Source organism: Coturnix japonica, chromosome 11 (genome assembly GCF_001577835.2).
Source record: "Coturnix japonica isolate 7356 chromosome 11, Coturnix japonica 2.1, whole genome shotgun sequence".
NCBI classification, from domain to species: domain Eukaryota; kingdom Metazoa; phylum Chordata; class Aves; order Galliformes; family Phasianidae; genus Coturnix; species Coturnix japonica.
The window spans coordinates 6,918,814-6,943,035 of record NC_029526.1 but is presented as its reverse complement, the minus strand read 5'-3'; the positions used below and the strand labels follow the sequence as shown (position 1 = coordinate 6,943,035).

Below are 24,222 nucleotides of genomic sequence, written 5' to 3'. Positions count from 1 at the left end.
ATCTTTTCCTATTAGGAGTCACAGCATTTGAAGAGTGATTCCCTTTAGGAAATCCACAGAGCTTCTGTTCCTGTATTAGAAGAGCAGCATCAAGACTCTAACCTGGCAGCTGAGTGTACTGAGGGATTACTCAAGAGGATCTCTGTAAAGAGCTGCCTGGAAGCTAACGTTCAGTTGTAATATCCCTCTTTACACAAGGAAAAAAAAAATAAAGAAAAGGTTTGGTTTTTTTTGTTTTTTTTTAAAACACATTGTACTCCAGATGTCAAAGCATTTGTATGCCTTGCAAATCTTCAGTCCACAGCAAAAACAAAACTTTATATATCAGGCTCATTTAACAGACTGAACATCAATACATGAATGTCCTCAGATGGGGAGTACTATGATAGAATAAACTAATGATAGAATCAGCTAATTAAAGATGGAACATGTAGCATAAAGAGAATGTAGTACCTTCCCTTGAGTACATCTCCTATTAGTTTTTCCCTATGGTGTAATTGTACCTTGTTAACATTTATGCTACTCCTATTATGTACACACAATGCATGAAAAGAAGGATTATTCATCATCATAAGTGTTTTTCAGACCTGCAAAAGGGAATTTATGAGGGTGAAGGAAAGTGTAGCTTGTAAATATTTTGACTTCGTCATATTGCACAATTTTAATACAATATGAGCTCCTGTTTGTAAAGTATTAATATGTACCTGTGTTATTTAAATTGATATATGTAGCTAATGCTATGGCAATTATTTAATTACAGAATATTTCTATATTCCAAGAATTGCTGTGAAATGTTCTACATAGAAGAATAACATGTAGAATTCTACTCTGAAAATGAATGACTTGTCACGCAGAAATGTCCATTAGAATTAACCATTACTAAAAAACAAGGTAATAAATCATCATTTTGCATCAAATGAAGAAGCAGCACCTTTCTTAGTTTGGTTGTTCAGTCATAATCATGATAAATGGACATTCTAGGATAGGCAAATTTTAACAGGCATCCAATACACTTAGATTAATTAGATTTTGTTTTCTAGAGATGTTCTCTTACTCCATGAATGAGAGAAACAAGTTTAAAATAACACTAAACACACAAGTATTCATTGTTGCATTAGGAAGCTGTTCGTTCTAATGAGACGTCCTACTGAAGTTGATGGAACTTTACAAAAGTGCTGATAGGCAAACACAATCAAGCAGTTCAGAACAGCCACTACAGTTTCCTCTGTGTTTGTACCTGCTGCCCATGAAATCCCACACAAGAAAACATGGGCATACAAAACACATAGTCAAAAAAATGCATCTAACATGTCTGAGCAGTTTAGTTCATACATGAGGATTAGCCCATAGCCTGGGACTTCCACAGTTCCTTTAGTCCTGACCTTTCCAATTTTCCACATAGAAAAGAGGACATGGCAAGAGAAACCTGCATTTCAGGTAGTCCAGCTTACCCGCAGCGTCTGTCTCCACCTCCTCTGTGAAATGAAACATGAGCAAACTACAAAAGATCCCCCAGCATCTCATCAGCAGCACAGTACAGCTGCAATTGTTGAGAAAGTGCAAGGATCTTCAAAACTCAATTTGCCTACCTTCCTTTACACTTAGCTTGCAATTTGGTTAGACTGGGGGGTAGTTTTCAGTTAAACATAGGTGCCCAATACAACCAAAAATTTATTACCAAACTCAAGCATCTGCTTCAAAGTATGTATTTAGTAGAGGTTTTCAGAAAGAGAAATAATTCCCATTCAATGTAGGAAAAAAAAAACCCAACAAACAGCATATTCCTGTATTCTTGAAAATCATTACGGCATCTATTCTGCATCTTTCCAGAACAAGACAAGAATTCTCCTGGAGCACACACACGGATGTTTTCACTTTGAAAACAAAAATCTAGTTGGTTTCTAAACAACTAAAAACAAAAATATCTCATTTTGCTCCCAGTTGGCAATGCTCGATGACCAGAATCCCCAGTAGCTACAGCAAGTACTAAGTAACAATAGGGAGTATCAATTAACTTCACCCACCAACAGAAGGCTTGATGATTATGCAGCTCTTTGTACTCCAGCACACTGGTGAAATAAGGGAAGAATATTGGGCTCTTCAACATACCACTTTGAAAACAAGCTTAGGCAGTGTTTGAGTCTGAATGAATTCTATTAAAGGCGAATATTTTATTACGAGGTCTGAGTGTTTGAAGCTTGTTGGAAGCAAGCACTGGGATAAACAGTTAAAAGGAAATTAGAGTTAATTCAAAGAATTTGAGTGATTAGGCAGATCCATGTGAGCTGAAAAAAACAAACAAACATGGTAACAGAATAAGCTTAATGTCCTCGTTCTGAGTGTTGTTGCAGGTAAGAGACTTGTAAGGACAGTCCTCCATTTGTTTCTCTTGGATGCTGCAAGGAGGGTTGAACGCAGCAAAGGTGGATTTTACTAGCAGTACAGATCACACACGGTGCAAGGCTTATATCTTAGATATGTGTCTAAATCCTCTGTGACACGTAAAAGCTTTAGGTAATTGAATTTCATTTAATATCTCTTTCAACATCTCTTGAAGCTTAGAGACTTCACCCCTTTGCACTACGGATTATTCCGACAAGTTGGACAGCAGTTTTCTACTAAATGCTTTAACTTATAATTGTGGTTCCTAAGCACCATACACAGAAGAGCCTGATACTCATAATTTCCATTATGAGCTCTATTTATGAAATCAATAGTTTACTGATTTTACCATTCAGGCACAGAAACATTACACCCAAGTCCAACTCTGAGCTGTGAGACTATTTCCCTTTTTTCTATTTCCCAACAATGTTAGAATTCCTTGCATTTCTGAAAGCTACTTGAATTCTAGCTGCACTGCAATCAGTGAACTACTTCATACAGATCACTGGGAATTTTTTTCTAATGGGTTACATAGTTGGTATTTCTAAATCTCATTCATTATGGGGGGGAAAAATAGCAGTATAAAAACTGCCACCTTGCCAAAGAGTTCGGCAGTCTGGAAATTAAAACAACTCACTGCTCAATCCTTTTTATCTGAATGGGTATTCTGATTTGAATGGAATAAAAACAATACAAACTATTTTATAACCACAGCTTCAATACTTAATGCTTGTGTAAGTATATATAAATATATACATTATAAATATATATATATTGTTTATATATATATATATATATATATAAATGTATTTGGAGGAGAAAAAATAAAAAGAGAAAACCCCATGGAAACAGAGTCTTGGGTGATGGGTAAAGTAAGGGAAACCAATGATTCAACAGGAAGATAATCATCACAGAACGTGCAAGATGCTTCAGATTCCTGCACAGGAATACTGAATAGAGCACTGGAGTAGTAAGAATAAGAGATCTGAAATTGGGGAAAAAAAATCACATGCTGCAAAAGCATAGTAACGTCCAGATTGAAAGCAGCACTTTTAGTTTAGCTTTGTACAGTGATGCAAAAACATTTAAAAAATACTAGGGCTGAAGAGATCCCTCAACAAACCATGATACACAAAGATAACACTGTACCCATGGCTCTACACAGATGCTGCCACCACATCCTGCTTCCATTTTCTATATTCCCCTGGCTTCCACATTGCAATCTGCAATATAGTCTCACTGGAAGGAGCTTCATTCAAGGTGGTCAGTGCTTCAATTTGCATTGAGACGACTGGTACAATCTACCACAACTACAGGCACTCACCCACAAACTGACTAACAGGCACTGCAGATGTGTGGATTGTGGTAGCCCTATGAAGCCATTCACTACAACAAAAGATACTAAGAGACCTCTAAAACTTCCTTTCTGGTGTTGCCACTTTTAATCAACTTCCCTGGGATTTTCCCATTCTACACCTAGAACTGTCGCATCCTGAACACACCTACAAAATTTTGGAACTGATAAGTATGTCATCATTCCAAAACCAGCTCCGTACTTTAAAATGTGCTAAGTAGCCATTATCATCTCTGAAATGAGATAGCCAAGGGGTCTTTAGGAAGTTAAAAAAGAAAAACCAAAGCAAATGAGTAAAAGCATCACTGAGGTATTTCTAGAAAGTTGATAAATATATCTTTAGCTGCCCAACCTGGATAAAATGTGGAAGGGGCCCAACACTGATATGGGGATTGAAGGATTTGTTTTGTTCAGAGAAGAAAATGGAATTTAACGCTCCTATCTACCAGACGATCTGTCACTACAAGAGGAACAGTCAAACTACTGGCTTTGCTGACAAAATGGTCTGTGTATTAGTAGTGAGGAAGTAAAAACTAATATCATGCCAGCAAATGTTCTGACTTGAAATCACCAGTCTCAGAAAAGACCGGAATACTAATTATCCAAAAGAAGAACAGAGATTGTCCTATTAAACACAGAGCCATATACTGAACAAATGTGAACGGAGCTAATTTAGGATTATGCCAAAGGAGACGAGCAAAATCCCTCAGGCACTACTGAAGATTAACGTGGTCAGCAGAGTCAGAAAACGTCCTGAGCTGAAATGAAATGGAAGAGAAGGAGAAATAGATAAGTTATTAAAGAACACTGATGAGGAACTCGTTGTGCTGGGCCATAAGGAAAAACCCTGTTAATCTTCACTTGTAATGAGAATGTGTTTAATCACTTATACAGATACATAATCACCACCTATTCCAGAACATTGGCTATGAAAAACATGCTGGAAGGAGGCCAGGTGCTAAAGTTCCTGGAAAGCACTAAATAGCTTTTATTGCACACAAAGTAGAAATATTACAGGACGAAGACAGTAAGTCAGATACCATTTACAAAACTTCCTTTTGAAATTAATTACATAAATGAATTGCAAGGGTTTTACAAAAAATGCCCTAATTTCAATAAGTGTTCAAAAATCATTAATACATAAAAAGATTGACATAGCAACCTCAGCTTACGAAGCTAGGTCTGTGGCATTCCACCATCTACATCACACTGTTGCCTGCTTTGGCTTACTTTCAGCATCTAGGTAACATATGGTTGATGGTGTTTGTTGTTGTTTTTATTTGTTTTGGTTTTTGAATCTTTGGAATCCCAGAACTGTCACAATAAAGTGACACTTCTGCTACTCCAAGTAACATCCAAGACTTCAAAGTAAACACATTCAACATTGTTCAGAAAACAAAAAAAAATCCATGGATACGACATTCCTGATGCTAATATTAAACCAGCACAGCACTGTAAATTGACAAAGCCAAATGAGAAGCAAAGCAGCCCTCTCCAAGGCAGCTAGAGGAAAGGCAGAAAGATCTTGCAGTTGACTCTCACAAGACTACAGCACCAGGGTCTTAAAACAGACAAATCTCTGAACAGTTTCACAGTTGAGTTGTGTGCACGAAAATAATGAATATGAGAATGATTCCCTCTGTTATTTAACATCACAGTGACTTTTTCCATACAGAAGATACCTTTACTCTCCTTTAGCTAGTGCACACACACATACATATGAGCAGTGATAAGCAGTTATGTACACTTTATAACGAAGACTATAGTGAAGGCTATTAAATGAGAACTGCGGTCTCAGTTCGGCAAAATATTGCTTTGCTAATTAACAGTACAAAAGGATTAGTGACTTCTTCTGAAAAGAATGATGAGAAATTAAGAACAAGCTGTTGTCAACCTCATATTTAACACTTCATTGCTCTTCACCAAAGATATTTAAGTTTATTTTACCTATATCAATCATTACAAAGCTTAAAAATTGACCTGAGGTTCTATTGCCAAGGTAGCCTCTAATATAAGCGCAACACTTATGTCAGGCTAAATATTTTAAAGCACTTTTCTAACCTCTAAAACTTACGGATAGAGAGCACTTGTCTGTCATTTAATGAGAAGAAATTCTGAGAAATTTCAGGAATGGCTACATCAGAAGTGCAACCAGCAAGTTCAAGGAGGTGATGCTGACCCTCTACTCTATTCTCATGATACCCCACCTGGAGTACCAAGTCCAGTAGTTCTGGAGCTCCCAAAACAAAGAGGACATGGAGCAGTTGGAGCAGGTCCAGAGGAAAGCCATGAATATGAGGATAGATTTAGACCAGATACCAGGAAAAAATTCTATACTGTGAGGGTGGTGAGACACTGGAACAGGTTGCCCAGTGAGCTTGTGGATGCCCCTTCCCTGGAAGCATTCAAGGCCAGGCTAGATGGAGCTTTAAGCAACCTGGTCAAAATGGGGGAATCGGAACAAGATGGTCTTAAAGGTCCCTTCAAGCCAAGCCATTCTACGATCTTACGATTATCAGATTTTAGGGTACATATTTATTGAGGAGTTGTCAACTTCCATCCATTCATTTTCACCCCAAATTAATGACGCATTAAACCCCAATAGTGCCTTGACTGGGATTTCACAAGAACTATGGACTACTTGCAAGTCAACAAGCTGAGTGAAAAGAAAATAGGACCACAAATAAATACTTTTACTGATACTTCCCAAATCCCAACAGTTCAGCATCTCAAGCACAGCCCTGGGCTGACTGCTCAGACCTTGTCTGCAGTAACATACAAGGCACTCACTCATGTTATCTCTATTACAGAAACAGGAAAATATCTAGATTATAAAAACATTTTTACAGAACCAAATGTCATTAAGATACATCAAACCCTACCAAATCTGCAGTCCAGGTGTCAGGGCTCTCTGACCTGATACCTTGACCACAGCAGGCAAAACTTTTATGAATCTATGAGGGCTGCTCCTCAAGTAACGCCTCCTACCTCACAATAGTGGCCTGTGATGTCAGAGATTGACAAGATGGCAACTGACTTGGAAGCAAGGATGAAGCAAAGCTATGTCATCAAATTCCTCAATGCGGGGAAAAAAAAGGCACCTGTTAACATTTATTGGTGCTTGCTGAATGCTTATAGAGACCAAACAGGGGATCTGATTGCAGTGAGGCAGCAGATTGCGTTTCAGCAGTGGTGACACCAACTGTGAGTCTTCTCCACTGGTGTAGCCTGAATGCAGGCTCTTGTTCATTACTGGTGAGAATGTACAGCTAATGGTAGTGATTGTGTTGAAAAATAGTGTTTTGTAGCTGACAATCTGCTCTATCAACAGTGTTATTGTGCTCTTTGCATCTGTTGCAGTTTCTATGGAAATAGGAGGCATTAATTTAGGATCTTCCCACAAAGACCATGAAAGAACTAATGCAAGTTATTTTTCTTTTATGAAGATGAGCTCCACAATACAGTAAGCTATTACATGCTGTGCATAATCAGAAGATACCATTTCCACTGAAGAGATTAATAAGTATATTTTAGCCCTATCACTTGCTCCTAAAAATCAAGGCACTCCTCCACTCCAAACAGCAGCATCCTCTTAACATTCTGCCTTTGTATTTTTTATTTGCATGGACTTAAATAACAAACAAACAACACAAGAAAGTCACAAAAATCTATGGCTTCCAACCTCTCAAAACAAAACAAGCCTTTGAGATAATGTATCAGTACGCGGGCTAATAAAAGGCAGCAATAGAATGTAAACAGTCTCTTAAACTGCCTGCTAATACAGCATTAAAGTTTCACATTTACAGGAACTAAGGCTATTTACTATTACCCATTAGGCAAGCATGAACCTGACAGAGGAAACATTTATGATTTTCATCAACACGAGAACTATTGATTAGTGATAAAACAATTTATTAACAGGATGCTCAGATCATTCCCAAATATCAGCTCACAGAAGCATGTGTGTTCAAGAGGCTTCCATCAGTGGAGTCTTACTGTACATCATATGTATTAAAAGCCCCTCCTCAAAACTTTTTCTGAGTAAATGCTCTTTCCTTTCACCAAAAGCCATCACAGATGAAAAAACTCTGACAAAGAACCCAAGTTTCCAGACCCCAAGTTCACAAACACAAAATAAATGAATCTCACTGGACTACTCTTGTGCTTCCATTGCAGCTTCCTTTGTATCTGTGGATTCTGAGCATCTATAAACTAGATAATCCGAGGAAAACAAACAAACAAAAAAAACACCCACAAACAAACAAAAAACAACAGAACAAACCCCCAAATCAGCCCACTACCAGCAATCCCTACATGTTCCTTTTGAAGATCTATATAATGTGTGTTGTTTCATGCCACAATTAAAGGTGGCAGCATCAATGGTCCGTTACGCACTCATTTGCTTTGGCATCCTATCTCCCCAGCTCCCCACCCCCACCCAGGAGCAGTCAGCTCACTTTGGCAATTCAGCAATACCTGGATAGGTTTCTGTAACCCTGAGCCTGCCAACCACAGAACTAGAAAAAAATTGATTACTTTGATCACAATAGGTACATTTGCATGAGCAAATTTTTGATTGTAGCAACAACAGTTAGGTCAGGATCCACGAAGCAGAGCAAAGTAATGGATTAGTCACCACAGCTTCAATTAATGGTTTTGGTTCCCAGTGGCAAATCGATGTCCATCAACTCTGACTTCCTTGTCAAAAACAGGCAGGCAACAACTCCATCTATAGCACTTAATTTACAGACCTTGTAAAATCTTGGAAGCAAGAATTGACAGAAACATCTGAATTTACCTCAGGAAAACATATAAATTATACTCTACTCCTCAGCTCCATCTTGAAAACCTTTGGCTAGAAAAATAGAATAATTCAGTAGTGCTGAGTGTAGAAATAAGATGTAGACAATCACCATCTTAAATCATGTTTATGAGCTCTAAAATAAATAAATCACCTTCTTACTTGATTTGGACCAATGTTTAGTGAGCAATTACAGCCCAGTAAAATTAGGATAAACACATCCTAAAAAAGTTCAAATTAAAGAAGTTAGGGACTGGGGCAAGCTCTGCATATGGAAACTTCAGTGATTGTCAGCTGTTTTTAAGAGCTTCTAACAAAAAATCAGCAGAGAGCAATCAACAAAGCACAAACCCACACATCACATTCAATTTTCACACTAAGAAGAACAGAAATGCAACAGAGGCTGGAGCAAACTTTAGAGAAAAAAAAAATTATACCTTAGATACCGTGTCATATAATGTAATTGAACAACTTGTTCAATGGTAGAAGTACCTGGAGTGAGTCAATGTCTTACCATTGTCATCTTCTTTTTAAACTAAGAAATGTAAAACTCACTATAGGATGAAAAAACAAAATAAATATTCTTTATCTAATCGTATAATCATTTACCTACCATAACTACAGAGTACACTACCAAAAACTCCTGAGCTACATCTGAAAACAAGTCCCCTCTGGTCTGACAGTAAAACAACAGCAAAACTTGTCATGAAAAAGACTGCCTCAAAGCCACAAACTTCAGTTTTAAGAAATCAAAATATCTATAGCACCAAGAAGATCTTGAAACGAGTGAGCATAGCGATAAACTTGGAGCATCAGTTCTGCAACAATGAAAACTGAAATGCAAGGACCACAAAGGAGGGTATGTTGTTTTTGTTTTGTTGGGCTTTTTTAAGCTCTGCTAGAAACCTTCCAGCCCTAGTCATTTATATCCCATTTTCATAAGTGTAATGTCAGCAGAGTCACTCTGATAGAAAATATGCCATTTTCGCCATACTATTTCTATTTGTGTGAAATCCCTAATGAACTTGATGGGGCAGCTGCCTAACAAAGAAATATGTGAGGAAAAAAAAAACAACAAAAATAAAATAAATAATTAAAAAAAAAAAAAGCTTCTCAGAGAATCCCTGTGGTCAAAACAGTCCTTTTAAGGATTGATTATCTTCCTTTATTTCCATACAACTCTGGTTAGCAGCAACAACGTATCAGCTTTGTTATTCCATCTTTTCTGTTTCAACCTTAAAAACCTCTTGGATCCCTCCCTCAAACAACCTTCCTTTTCCAGCAACACCAGTAGAAAGCCATGCCTTAGGCAGTTGGCACTTCCAGGTTGAAAGTTAACTAGCAGAGAAATAGAAGTGCTGAAGCTGGGAACATGAGTATTATCTACCATTTTATACATACACAGCTACTCACAAACATGCATTTCTGCAGCTTTTTGCAAAGGAGAAAATGCACCTCTGAGATCACAGTGAATCCTGCCCAGCTGGTCCTTAGTTCAGGAGCAAGCTTTGGATATGCATACAACCAACACAGACAGCAGACACCAAAATAAAGCACACAGTGCATTTGTACTGTGTGCTCATTCCAGAGTGATTTTTTTTTTCTTAAATATATATTTCCAAAGGTTCATATAAGGTAAGATATATTGGCTGACCCAATGCAACAATGGGGATTATCAAAGATCTTTTATTGCTTAGTCCTTCCTTTAGATACATAAATAGCATGGTTAAATTGCACAGTAGAAAAGAAAAGATGAAACCCAGTTCTACTTCGGGCTTTGTCTTGCTTAAACTAGGCAACACCACCTTGCTCTAATGACTAAGGAGGCCATCTGATCACCTGCTCTATGCACCAACAGATAAGGAGACAGCCCAGCAAATACAGTCCTGTATGATGATGTTTGCAGATCTCTTTAAAATCCATACTGTATTTCTTGACTAATCACAGATGTCAAGCATGACGAACAGCAGCTATGCAAGTGCCTAGCTGTGTTTTAACACAACTTCCCTTCCTGCTATTTACACCTGTTTCCTTTCTCCTGTTTTAAGCCCATTAGTGTGGACACAATAAACACTGTGCATTGCAAATAATCTCATTTTACCAGTTCCTCCTAGACATGCCCTGGGCTATTGTCACACTGTGCACTCACTTTTCTTCTGAGCTGTACTAATTCTCTTCTCTTGATAATACAGTGTGACCCATAATTCATTGCCTAGGCGGATTTCATTATTCTGTACCTTTTCAATCAAACTCTGCTCTAACAGAAGCTCATTTCAAGCCTCTTTAACAGCTCTCTACTCCAAGCATTCCAGTGTTAACTATGAAGGCATAATACATCAACTCTGAAAAAAACCCTTACCTGTGCTAGAAAAGCTCACACAATACAGACAGGATTCCTGCAGCTCATGCTTGGTCTTATTTTGTTTCTCTGTTACAAGCAATCACTTTCAGCTAGTGAAAACAATCAACTTCTCAACAGTTGAGAAAGAATGCTAACAAGAAACTAATGTGCTACAGAACAGTAACACGACTTTGTGCCCAAGCCCACAAGCTCCACACAACTGTTATAAAGTCAGACTTTGGGCTGCAAGCTCTGTCACAAGTGCTTAGGGAGTAAACAGGAAAATAGGTAGGAACTTCCAGGACAAATCTCATTTGTTGAATGAATATATAAAATAAAAACAACACTCCAAAAAACAAAAACCACAGTGGAACCACACTGACAGATTCACTCACCTGTGTTAGATGGCACATGAAGTTGTACCAGCTCTTGAACATGACTGCATCCCTATACCATAATCAGAAAGCATTTTATCACCAGCACTGATGTGATTAATAAATCAAATCAAGATCAGACCAGATTATCTACATTGTCTCTTCTTATGTTAAAGACAAAGAATTTTCCTATTTAAAATCAAGTCCATTTTTCATACTGATTTGAGGATTGGTGTTTTTGTTTGTTTCTGTTGTTTGTTTTTTAATTGTTCTGTCTGTCCTACAATAGGAGGGAAGAGGCTGAAAGGGCAACAGCAATACCCCCAGCTTTGTCAGGAGAGAGATATCTCCGCTAATGCATATCAGCAGAATTTCCTGAAATACCCACCATGCTTTTCACTGTGTGATCTTACTAGAGCCCTTGGAAGAATTCTGTTGAAATACTTCAATTTTGTATCATAGTAAATACAATACAGAAAAAATGAGAGGCCACAGTCCACATAAATAGTCTGAGGAAGGTCTTGATAAATCATCTGCTCCACTCCTTGTGCTATGACAAAAAGTCAAGAACATCCACAGGAGCCCCTGACAGAGGTTTCCCTAATGCCCTTTTCAGAAAATCTCCAAGGACAGGCACATGGCTGTATATGTGCTGCTTCTACTGCTCCAATACTTTTACAGCAGGAAAAGGTTTTTTAATACCTGCACTGTATCTTCTTTCCTACAATTAAAGCTGATGACTTCTTGTTCTACCCATATAGAATACAAGAAAAAAAATAAATAATAATCTCCTTTAAAGCATCTTCCACAGACTAGGTCTCCTTTAGTCTTTTCCTTTTTTCTTAGAGCAAATTAATCTAATTTTTCCAAGCTTCCCTCAAAGGTTAGATTTGCTGAATTTCTCATTTCCTTTTTTTCCCCCCCTTTTCAATTTCTGTTACTACTTTGTGTCTGTTTTAACAGGTGAAGCACAGAACTGCAAGCTGACATTCAAGATGAAGGATCCAAAATCCCAAGAAAAACAGAAAAATATCCTCCTTCATTCTCAATAATCTCCCAAACTAAACATAGCCTTTTTTTTTTTGTACCAACACTACATTGTTGGCACATACTCTGTACATTTGCTTTACAACATGCTACAGCCACCTGTTTTTGCTGACCAACTATCATGCCAAATATTCTCTAACATTTCTTTCTTTGTACTTACATATATTGGTTGCTTGATCCCAATTCTTCACCTTAAGATTGATGCAAATTCAGCTTTTATCCTCCAAGATCCTTCTATTCACAACTTATTGCGGTGCCTCTACATTTTTAAGTCTGTTCCCAACTCTATCGCCAAGTCAGCAACGTAGCAACCCTAACAGCATGGCAACACTTAGAAGATCCAGGCAAGCAGAGATAAACCCTTGAGATTTTCAGTAATGTATGAGCAATGCTAAAAAAGATTTCTATGCTTTCCATCCCCTTAGACTAAAAAAACCCTTAAGCTTTCCTGCAGAACAACAAAGCAGGTTCTCTAGTTTTATCAGAGGAGCTCACTTTACCCAGTGGCTGTTTCTTGATTAAATAGTGGGACACACACAGCTGGTGTGAGTTAGAGAAAGCCTCCTTAATGCAATGGATGCCACCTGAAAGTCAGCACAGTTCCTGCTTGCCATCACAGCTGTTTGTCTGCTCCTCCCACCCAAAATATAAGAAAATTATATTTAATGTCAAAAAAGATCTCTTCATTCTATGAAACTCAGTATTGTTGTGGTGCTTTTTACTCTAAGTTTGTAGTCGCACAGAAGAACTGCTTCTACAACAACAAAGAAACCTCTACTTAAACATATTGACTTCAACAAGAGCAACATGCACAGGAACAAAGATTGGTTTACAGCACAGACCTCTTCCAAATCATTTTATTAGCATAGTGTACATTGAAAAAGTACACATATCACAAAATTAAAAAATAAAATAAAATATTATGGTCTGTTTAACATCTGATTCTGTTTTACTCCAGAATTTCAGCTGCCTTCTAGTGTCCCTGTAATGAAGGATACTGCTCTTTGAAATTCTAAAGCATCCTTAAGGCTAATTTAAGGCACTAAAAGCACAGGACTGACAGCCTGGGCTTGGTTTATCAGGTGGAAGAAGGCACTGAAAGCAGATATACCTCATTTGCTTTCCATCAGAGTTAACTCTCGTACCCAGTTTTTCTAGCAGATTCCTGTTCATTCTTGTGGCTTTGTGTGAAGGCAGCCCAGGAGGACAACAATGCTTTTTGCTTTCAAACAGCCCAACTAAAACATTACCCTCACTTTGCATGTATTAGGGAAGTGACTTTTCCTTCTAACTAAGAGCAAACTATGCCAACCTGTGGGAAGAGCTGCATGCCCACTGTCTGTTTCCCAGCCATTCACTCCTTCTCACAAGGTAGCTAAACAGCTCCTTTGCATTAAAAAAGCCCTCTGTACAGAGGGAACACTCGAAGAAAGCCACACACGTACAGATATCTTGTTAATATTAATTAGTTTCACTCTGAATGTTATAATGTGCATTCACTGCTGATTGGCTAAAGACAGCACTTCAGAAACCAGTACATTTCTTTCCATTCTGTAACTCACAGATGGTGTTGGAGATGACCAGCTCCACCATCCCTTCTTCCTTCCTAACTGGACTAATAGCCAAAACTGCTCACAGCTGTCAGTGTGGGGCAGCTGATTGCACTAGTTGCAAATATAATTAAGACACTGTTTACAGAAGCACTGAATTACAGGAATAATGTTACCTGCACAAGAGCCACAAATTTGTCCGTTTTAAAAGGAACATATTTATTGTACTTCATCTGTTACTCTGATTACCAACCATATGGCTAAAGTTGGAACACACTCAGTTAATGACAGAACTGTAAAGAGATACATTTCTTACTCTGGACTCTGGATGTATAGCTCATTCTTAAGGATAAAGCCAAGTGTTGTTTCCACATCCAGGCATAATGCCTTTGAAATACCTCTTCAATGGTGACTGCAAACTTTCAGTTATTATCTAGCTCTGTGGATTATACACAAATGGGATGGGATACAGTGCATGTGGTAATCCATACTATCACACTTTACACAAAATGGGATATCCAAGTAAGAGTAAGCACCTGTGCTATACTCATTAAGCAGTTTCACTGCATAAGAAAAACTGAGGTCAGTTCCTCAGGTAGGAAATACATTATTAACAGAGTCGTCAAAAACAGCCTTCAGATACTAGAAGAGAGACTGAGTGCACAGCCTGAATTTATTCCTTTATCAGAACAGAAAGATATCCAGAGATTTTCCATTATACACAACATGGAGAATAGTCCTGGCATCAGTAATCATTAGAAGAGGAGCAAACTGCATCTTAAATATTATCTATTCTTTATGTTGGTTGTGTATGACAATAAATGACATTTCACTGAATGACTTTTGTTTCTTTTCAGTGCCTCAGTTTGGACTACTTTAATGCACTATTTTATATTCTTACATAATTCAATGTACTTAAAAAAGCCTCCTAACATTCTAAATGCTTAGAGATGCAGACAGGTTAAAAAAATAATAATTTTAATACATGTGTGCCTGAAAAGGCATTTGCAGTGTTGGCTTAACCAGATTTCAATCTATCCCATTGTTCTGCTGATCTCTTCCTTTCACCTCTTCTTCAACAATATAACATCCAGCTTTTCTTGCATATAATGACGAAACATTAAGACATTGAGATCTGATGTACATCTACTGCCAAGTGCACTATATCAAGAAACAGCTCCTAGTATGTGTTTGATTACTGTAGAAAGCGCACCAGTTCACTTATGAATATTTATGTATTACTGAATAGCTGGACCAGGACAGACCAAGATTTTCATTACAATTTTTTCCTGCTGCTTTGATACTGCAGCAAAGGACAAGAGGGATGAGCACTGTTCCTACCAGCTGTACAGAACTGGATATTGTGCAAAACCAGCAACACAAAGGATGTTTTTTAACAATCTTGATACCGACCAACATAAGAAAATCCCACATGAAGGCTAATGACCAGAAGACAAAACCTATTTGTTCAAAATTACTGCAGTAGCATAAACAATATTATAGATGGCAGAAGACAATTTGTTACCTTCTCCAAATAAAAGCCAAGAAAGGCAGAGACAACAGCACTTGAAAGTACTTAAGAACAAACAGATGGCCAATGAAACCAGAACACAAACAAGAGGAAAACACAAGAAGGAAGTTACATCAACAGATCTTCAGTCAGAATACTGTGCAAGATGCATTAGACATAAAACAAACTTCTATTTGGCATAGGGTAAAAGCAGAACAAGCAGAAAAACTCAGGGAGTCTCCCAGTTTGGGGAGAAGGCCATATTTATAGGGCATAACCATGGGAGCAGGACAAAGCTGCAACAAGAAAATGACAAAACTGAAAAGAATAAAGTTCTCCTTACCTCAGGATGTGAAAGAGGTCTTCATGGTGTGCAGAACTTGGTTGTTAGGTACATAGATAGAAGTATAAAAATGAACGAAGTTGAAGGAGCAGTAGGAAAAACAGCCCGGTAATCAATTATGCCTGTGCAAAAGATACAGGTGTTAGCAGTTATTCAGTGACGAAGAAGTTCAGCACAGGTGTAAGCAGCTACACGACACACAGACTATGACCAGTCAAACAAGCAGCAGTTCTAAGGCCAGTCTATTTCCATTTGCTTTTCTTTTTACAAGCATGCTTACAATTAGATCAATGTAAAACAAAACTGTAAAAAGGTATATATACTTAGGTAAAGAATGAATGAAAAATAAAAAAAAAAAGAAAAAAGTGTAGGAGTCTTATTATTATCTGAGAACACTTTCAAAGCTGTCAAAACATGCTTTTGACCTATAATGTTTGCTGAGAAACACTTCACAGAACAGCACTGGCTCTCAGTAAACAGGCTTTTTATTGCAGCTATACTGTAGGACAACTAGGGAAGAGAATATGGAAACAACTGGGGGCTCTTAAGGGCACTGCAACTGTTATGTAAAAGGAAAACTGTAAATGGATTTCCTCGCTGCAGTACACTTTTAGTAGCAGAGATGTGTACTAAGGCGGAAAACTATTTGTCTCTGACTGCAAGAGATCTGTATTATTTTTCTCCTCTGTGCCGGGGTGGTGACCTTTTGGATACAGCCTTAAAGAAAGCACTTTCTAGAAATAGACTGCATCAGTCTACAAAAGTCTCAGACTGTGTTACGTATACTACTGATCTCATAAAGTAAAGGAGAATTTGATTACTGTCTAGAAATATGTTCAAATTAATTCACCAGAGGTGTATGCATACAAATGTAAATGCATCTCAACATACACAGTATGTAAACATCTTGAATAAATCTTACCATTTCCATATTTCAGCTTTATTTCTCCACACCTTTGATATATTTGATCTTGTGACCACACCTACAAATAAAGAAAAAAAAGGTTTTTTGCACAAGAATTTACACAAGGTGCCAAGCAAAAAAACACTGTCCAAATCTTCACCATCACTCTGACACACCTAGAATCTGCTTCCTTTTGCAGTACTGATTTATTCTGCTAATAATCGTTATAATATAAGTCCTTGTTAGGTCTTGGCAATGCACATGGTCTATCTTTAGCTCAAGCTATTAAGCCAGCTCTTGGTAGAAAAGGCTCTAAAAACTGGGCCTGTTACTGTAAATGCACTTCAGTGCACAAATAAAATAGAAACTCATATCTGTATAACCACTGTCTTGAGGTTCCCTATGAGCTTCTAAACATCATTGATTAAATCACAAATCTAATATGGTGCAAAAAATAAATATCATCTTAAGTTACAGCCAGTTTACCCGGCGTGCTGCCATCCTGTTAGATACGGCAGGTCAGCAGGATGTGGTGAAGTCATTCTTTTACGGAAGACCTTTAAAACTCTGCTTGCATTGGAAACACGGTAAAATTAACACTTACAGAAATGTGAAATATTACTATTCTGTCAGATCACAGATCTGGAAGTGGAGTGAAGAAACAGCCATATTTTANAAAGTAAACTTCCTGAAGATTAAACAGCACAACAGCAGCTGAACCTGCGTAATCTACATGTCTCTGTACGCAAGCAAAGGACATGGAAAGTTTCTTTTGCTCAAGGCACAAGAGTTGACCATCACCTGAAGAAGTAAAGTTGATGCCGTATAATTCAGCTGTAGCAAAAGAAATTCATCTGGGCACCCCCTGCTGACTATTACATAGTCTGCCCATCAAAGAGCGAGTCTCTGCCAAACAGGGACAAAAACAAACCTCTCACCTTACAGAGACAGAGCAAATCACCAAAGCAGGTCAATCAAGGTATAATTAGCTCTAATCAGTGCTCCATTATCCTGATAAATGCTTCACCTCCTTCCAAATCAACCTCAAAGAAGATGTGACATTTTTTTTTCCAGGTGGGGTGCAAAAAAAAAAAAAAAAAAAAAAAACACAACAGAAAAAATATCTTTTATTCTGGTGGCTACAATAGCAAAAAAAAGCCCAACAACTCTCATACTGTAAGGTTTGAGCCAACTGATCATGTGCATATGACTTTAACTGCATTGCTTATGGAAGTGGGCAACAGAAATGCCCACTAAAGGATTTCAGCATTCTCAAAGCGAAGAGAAATGCAACTCGCTTTATTTTCTCCTTCCTGCTTTCTTTCCTTCGCTGCTTGTCACTTTGCTATGTGATCACTTATGATACCAAAATACAGAGAAAGAACTAAATTCTCAAAGCCAGCTGCTAAATTTAGTTACTTCTGCTAACGTGGCACAGTCATTCAGAGACAACAAAGTTTATGGTGGTGACAGGTAGAAAGAACCACAGCAAAGAGTAGATAAACAAAGCAGCACAGTTCTCCCTCTTGACCTCCTCTCCATAATCAGCTGCATCTACATGGAGGAATTACCAAACCACGACTATATGAAAAGCTTTCATCTGCTCAGCAGCACAGGCAGACTCCAGCTCTCTCCTGCCAATGAGGGAACAAGAGAAATAGCATAGCTGCACATGCACAGCAACAGCATCTGTCCGAAGCCACTGCAAAAGGGAGAGCAGAGACCTCGGCCAGTTCCCTGCAGGAACTGCTGTTACTCAGGTAAAATAAGCTTGCCCAGACCAGCGCTGGCTTTAGGATTATAGCTGCATCTGCAGTCAAAGGAAAGAAATCCCGAGGACCTCATGCAGCCGCTCCTCCCCTCTGGCAGTCTGCCCTGCATGGTACCTGCAGCAGCATGGCTGACTGCCTCTGCGGTACTGGTGCTGCTGCAGCAAAGTCCCTCCTCACATCGGTCTCCTTCAGCTCTCTGCTCCAGAGCATCCACCACTATGGGAAACACTTTACAGTCCCTGAGAGCCATCAATGTACCCTGGGGACAAGTTCTTTTGCAGCCTTGCATTTACTGCTTCATTCAGCTTTGTTACCTCCAACTTTTCAGCTTCCAACTAGCAGATTTTGAAAATACCCCTATAAAAACCTTAAAGCAAATCACTGTTCCTCAGTATGTTCCCAGGTACAAAAGTGCTTGCTTATTGCATTTTGGGTGATGAAATGCTTTCATCACATTGCTTAACTTCTTAGCTTAACTTTGGGTGTGGAAGAAAGCCAAAGGGGAATCATTAGTCTGTATGCTCATTTGGTATGTTCTCTACTTTCCTGTCCAAGGCTAAAGCTACATGATAGAACTTTGCCTGTGAAAAAACACAGGAGTCAATTTTCAATCTTGACAGCTGCTAAGATAAACATTTTGAAAATAAGAGATGTTGCTCCTAACTGAGGTATTGTTTTCATATACGAGATATGTGAATTACCCTATTCATCTCAATACAGAGTTAACTCCAGGGACTAATGATGCCTTGCCAGGAGTCAGACTCCAAATGCTTTTAGAACACATGAGCATAGGTGTCCATTCCACTTTCCCACAAAAAATTACTGCAACTGCATGGACAGATTGTCTTACTAATTATAAGAACTGCCACGTGAGCAAAGAATATGAAAGTAGCGTATCACTGCAGTACTCTCTCTGAAATATCTCTTTCCTTGTGAAAGGCTGAGCACCTGTGATACAGCTCAGGGGGATACAGAGCTCCAAGGGGTCCAGTTCAACCCTGTGATGATGGCATGCACTGTGGGTTTTTTTCCCTTCACAAATCTAGGTGACATTTAGGAGGATGGAATGACAGTTTGAGCCAGCTTCTGCCTCTGCCTATTGACGTGCATTGTCCCCAGGGTCCTAGTTTAACAGGTAGCTCTAACAGAGCTCTCTGTCTTGCCTGACAGTGTTAGAGGCGGGAACCATTCTGTTCCAAACACTGAGGTATCTTTGCAGGGCCAAACTAGACTCCAACCTTTGTTATCAGCAGGAATGCATGTGGACTATATTTGCAGTCTTGCCTGCAGGTCCTAACTAAACGTGTCATTTTGTCTTCTCACAGAAAATAAGTCTGACACACCAACAAGAGCCAGATGCATACAGATCAGCACAGGAAAATATTCCTGCTGTAGATGAATTCCAAGAATGGGTATGTGCAAAAGAAAAAGCAATGACAAGTATCTGATAAAGAGAAGAAGGAAACAAACATCTGTCAGTTTTCTAATTAGCAGCTAGATGTTACTGTTGTTACAGAGATCTATGGTTGAAATGCCCTTTTATTGGTGTAAGAAATGTATGTTTTTACATTAGAGAAAGCAGTTACATCATGAAAGACTTTGGAAAAATGGGCACTTTTCTCCTGAAAACATCTGCACTGTAAGTAAAAGTATCATATATTTGTTTAACTATCTGGTGAAGACAGTAATATATAACATCCCTGAGATCATCATTAGAAAACTCAGCTTTTCCTGAGACAGCAGTTAGAGCCTAAATGACAGAGACAGACACCTCTTCCCCAGGCAGCATGCAAGCAGGAGGAGACAGCCCTGCAGGGATTAGCTGAGTCCAGATATTAACACCTCCTGTTCTCAAAACTCTGCAGAGTTCACATGGGTCAACACCGTTCAGTAAAACCAGCCACCATGGCAGGGGGACCAGGGCTGACTACAGTACGATACCAGGGGCAGCTGCACAGGACTGTGTGGTGAATAATTTCTGCGCCTGCAGAAAAGTAAAAATTGTTGCTATTACTGTCAGGGAATATTTTAAGGGCATTATGAAAGATAAAGCCATTACATTGGTGTTGAAGGCTCACAAAGGTGGAGCGTTGGAGGCTTCTGGAAGCAGATTGAGGTCTATTATTCAAGACTAGGGGAAAGTATTTGACCATACATACCACCACCCCAACTCTTAAGTTCCTAGTGTGCAGCTCATCTGCAAAAGTACCATCCAGTCTGATCCATCACCAAACCCAAAAGCATCACTGAAAGTTACCCCCATATGCAACAATTTAGCGTTGAAAACTTTGTAGTTGGCTGTACCTACAAGTTTCCAAATGTCTAATAAAATCAGCAGATATTGACATATTGCAGTATACGATGCAAATATATTGGACAGAAAGTTTTTGCATTCACCATAGCTCACAATAAAAAATCCAACAGGAAGGTAAAAGCCAAGTTGGCAGAACAGGAGTCACAGAATCACAGAATATCCTGAGTTGGAAGGGACCCGTGAGGATCATCAAGTCCAACTCCTGGCTGCACAAAGGACCATACAAAAATCAAACCATATGTCTAAGAGCATTGTCCAAATTCTTCCTGAGCTCAGGCTGGCTTGGTGCCATGACTGTTTACCTGGACTATTATCTTTAATTTGTTAAACAAATTGAAAAGCCTTAGGGAAGTAAAGACATCTCTGACGTTTCACCCAAGGCTCTTCACCTTCACCATTATTTTACAGAACTTACCACATCATTCTATTAAAGAAACTTCAAAAATGATTTTAAAAATCCATAAGAAAATCCCCAAACCAAATAAAAGCTTTTCGATCACTTACTTCCCAAACACATTGGTCAATTGCCTAGGAAAAAAAGCACCTCACAATTATATCCAAAAGCTAGAAGATCTAATCTAAATGCTTCCAGGACTTCATTGCCCCAGCAGGATAAAAAGTACACAAGGAGTTTTTACAAGAGAATATCCAGCCGTCTGTTCTCTCCAACAGAACTACTAATGTAAGCCAAAATTACAACCTGATCAATCATAATGGATCCACAGTTTTATACAGCAAAGGAGTTCTTCTGAAAATTATGAGAACTATAATCCGTTGGTGTTTTAAAATAAATAAACAAAAAAAAAAACCCCAAACTCTTTCAGACGTGCTTGAAAAGTAACAGGAGGCAATAAACATCTGAATCACAAAGATTACATTAAGCAGATCCAGGCAAGACATGCTGCCTAATAAGAAGGTAGGCATGGTTATCTCAGCTGGGCTCTGCCAGTAGCTTTCAGCTGTGGGCTCTTTTCATACTGGGCAGCACTATAACCTCTTGGCCTGGAACACTGTGGCAACTGTTGTATCTCCAACACAAAGCTCTTATAAAAGTGGAAGAAAAAGTGCACATGCTGCCATGAGCTCTAAAGAAGACCTGCTGAGTACTGCACAAGATGCCTGCATGCTGTACCTCCCTGATATGTGCTCCAGTCAGGAGATCCCAATCCCTTACTGCCTTCTAGCTTAAATGCTACTAGCACCCAGTCAGCTGCCTTACTCAGTCAGCCTTCACCCAAGCAGAAATCTCCTTCAGATGGTATTTAAATCCAGATTACCATCAAAAGCAGTTGATAAGTAACTGCTCAGAGCTTCAGTTTAATCTGTTTTCTTGGGTTGCCACAAAATATGAGGATGTATAAAATTTGAAATGCATTACATACTTATCACAGAACCATAGAGGGTCAGAAAGGACCCTTGGAGGTCACCTAGTCCAACTCCCTGCTAAAGCAAGTTCCCTACAGTAGGTTACACAGGAAAGCATCCAGGCAGGTTTTGAATATTTCCAGAGAGGGAGACTCCACAGTCTCTCAAGGAAGCCTGTTCTAGTGCTCTCTCACCTTCAGAAGCTTTTCCTCATGTTCATATGGAGATTACCACGTTTCAGTTTGAACCTATTACCCCTTGTTCCATTGTTGGTTGCTACTGAAGAGAGTCTGATCCTATTCACTTGACTTCAGCCCATTGGATATTAATAAGCATTGATAAGATCCCCTCTCAGTCTTCCCCAGGTTGAACAGTCTCAGTTCCCTCAACCTTTCTTTATAATGGAGATACTCCAGGCTCACAAATAATCTTTGTGGTCTTCTTCTGGACTCTCTCCAGAAGTTTCCTGTCTTTCCTGAACTGGACAAAGTACTCCAGGTGTGGCCTCACCACTGCAGAGTAGAGATGGAAGAGAACTTCCCTTAATCTGTTGGCCAAGCTCTTTTTAATGTACCCCAGGATAACATTGTGCTTCCTGGCCACAAGGGCACACTGCTGTTAACTGCTCAGCCACTTAAAATCTTTGTATGTGCAACATGGTTTACAACTATTTATATAAGGATTAATACAGAGCTATACATAGTGTACACTAAATTATTTCCTTTAATATTTTCTTCAGATATTAAGTGTAATCAAGAGAATACTTTCAAGATAAATCGACATTTGACATGGGAAAAAACTGCTCTTGAATCATTAATAAAAAGGACAGGATATTATTAAGAGAGAATTGCTTTCAACCCTTCTAATTATGATCAAGCAAATACTTCATAAGCCTGAAATACTTTGGATCTGTAGCAAGCCATGAGAATGATCATTCTGCCAAGATAGTTATCTGCTGAAATCTGAGACATAATTATGGCCAGCAAAACTCCTAATCTTGAAAGACCTTCGATTTAATTCTTTATGCTATCAATCTCTCTCTCTCTCTGGATTTCCTCCACATTACATTTGGCATGATTAACTGTAAGTGGGGAATAGGTCCACAGAATTACATGCCATCTGAACTGGGACAAGGAAGGATTATTCAGCACATCATGTAAGAGAGACAACTTCAACATTAACCTCTTGTGTGCTGGGATGTGAGTCAATGACAGGGAGGAAGAACTACCACGCCCATAGGATACCACCTGTAAATAATAAACACTGGAAGCTGACATGACAAATTAGATCACTGAATCCAGTGATTAGAAACTAGGAGATTAGAAACTATAATCTTTGATTATGGGATGCCTAGAATGGAGGTTGATTCGTGTTCTGCATTCCTGGTTAATCCATGAGGTTCAGGCCCTAAATCACTCAGTGTGTAACATGCAGACCTTTCTTGCAACAATTGCCTCTTCTCTTAGATTTCAGACTATAATGGAAAAAAATAATCCTATTGTGATGTATCTCATCTGGCAAAACATACCAGCTCTCATTGGCTGACATAATAAAGAGTTTTAGCAGGCCTACAGTCCTCCCTAATTGGAGACTGAATCAAATTCTGGTTTGATCATCTAATGGCTTTTGGGACCACCAGTGATTTTTGTATCATTTCTGAAAGGGCCTTTATGTTGTTTTCACAGAACCATCCAGCACACATTGCATAAACAGCTAAGATGACAGGGTGTTCTCATGGCAGAGAATTTAAGATGACAGAATGTCTTGGAGCACACACGTATATTCCAAACTATTGCCATATGGTTGTATTCTAACAGCAAGGAAAAAAAAAAAGCAAGGTTTCTTTTATAAGAAAGATCCATCTGTAAGTGAGCTCTAGGCCTAGCCAAGCAAATCTGTAAACCTGCCTTAAAACATAAACTAAATCTCAAGTGAAAGCAACTGGCTTGTCTCCATCTAGCTGTAGAGTGTATTTAATATAACTACAGCTAGAAAGACAGTCCTTAGGGCAACTCAAGTCTCTGACAGATGCTCATCATCAGAGCAGCAAAGGAGAGGAATTTAGCGGTATTCTTTCAGATTTTCCACACCACAAATCATTATATACACTAATTGTAAAAACAATTTTAAAGGTTCTCAAGTGTTCAGTATCCTAGCTTTAAATA

General features: G+C 38.7%; 1 protein-coding gene across 4 annotated transcripts in view; it reads right to left on the bottom strand.

Moving 5' to 3' along the window:
- The window catches only part of VSTM2B (V-set and transmembrane domain containing 2B), a 200,540-nt gene that overhangs the window by 139,883 nt on the left and 36,435 nt on the right, over positions 1–24,222 (bottom strand). For all 4 annotated transcript variants that reach the window (XM_032447136.1, XM_015874013.2, XM_015874015.2 and 1 more), the window contains 2 exons: positions 16,625–16,685; positions 15,703–15,824 (listed from right to left, as the gene is read on the bottom strand). The gene's annotated coding sequence lies outside the window, so the exon portion shown is untranslated. The remainder of the gene's footprint in view (positions 1–15,702; positions 15,825–16,624; positions 16,686–24,222) is intronic.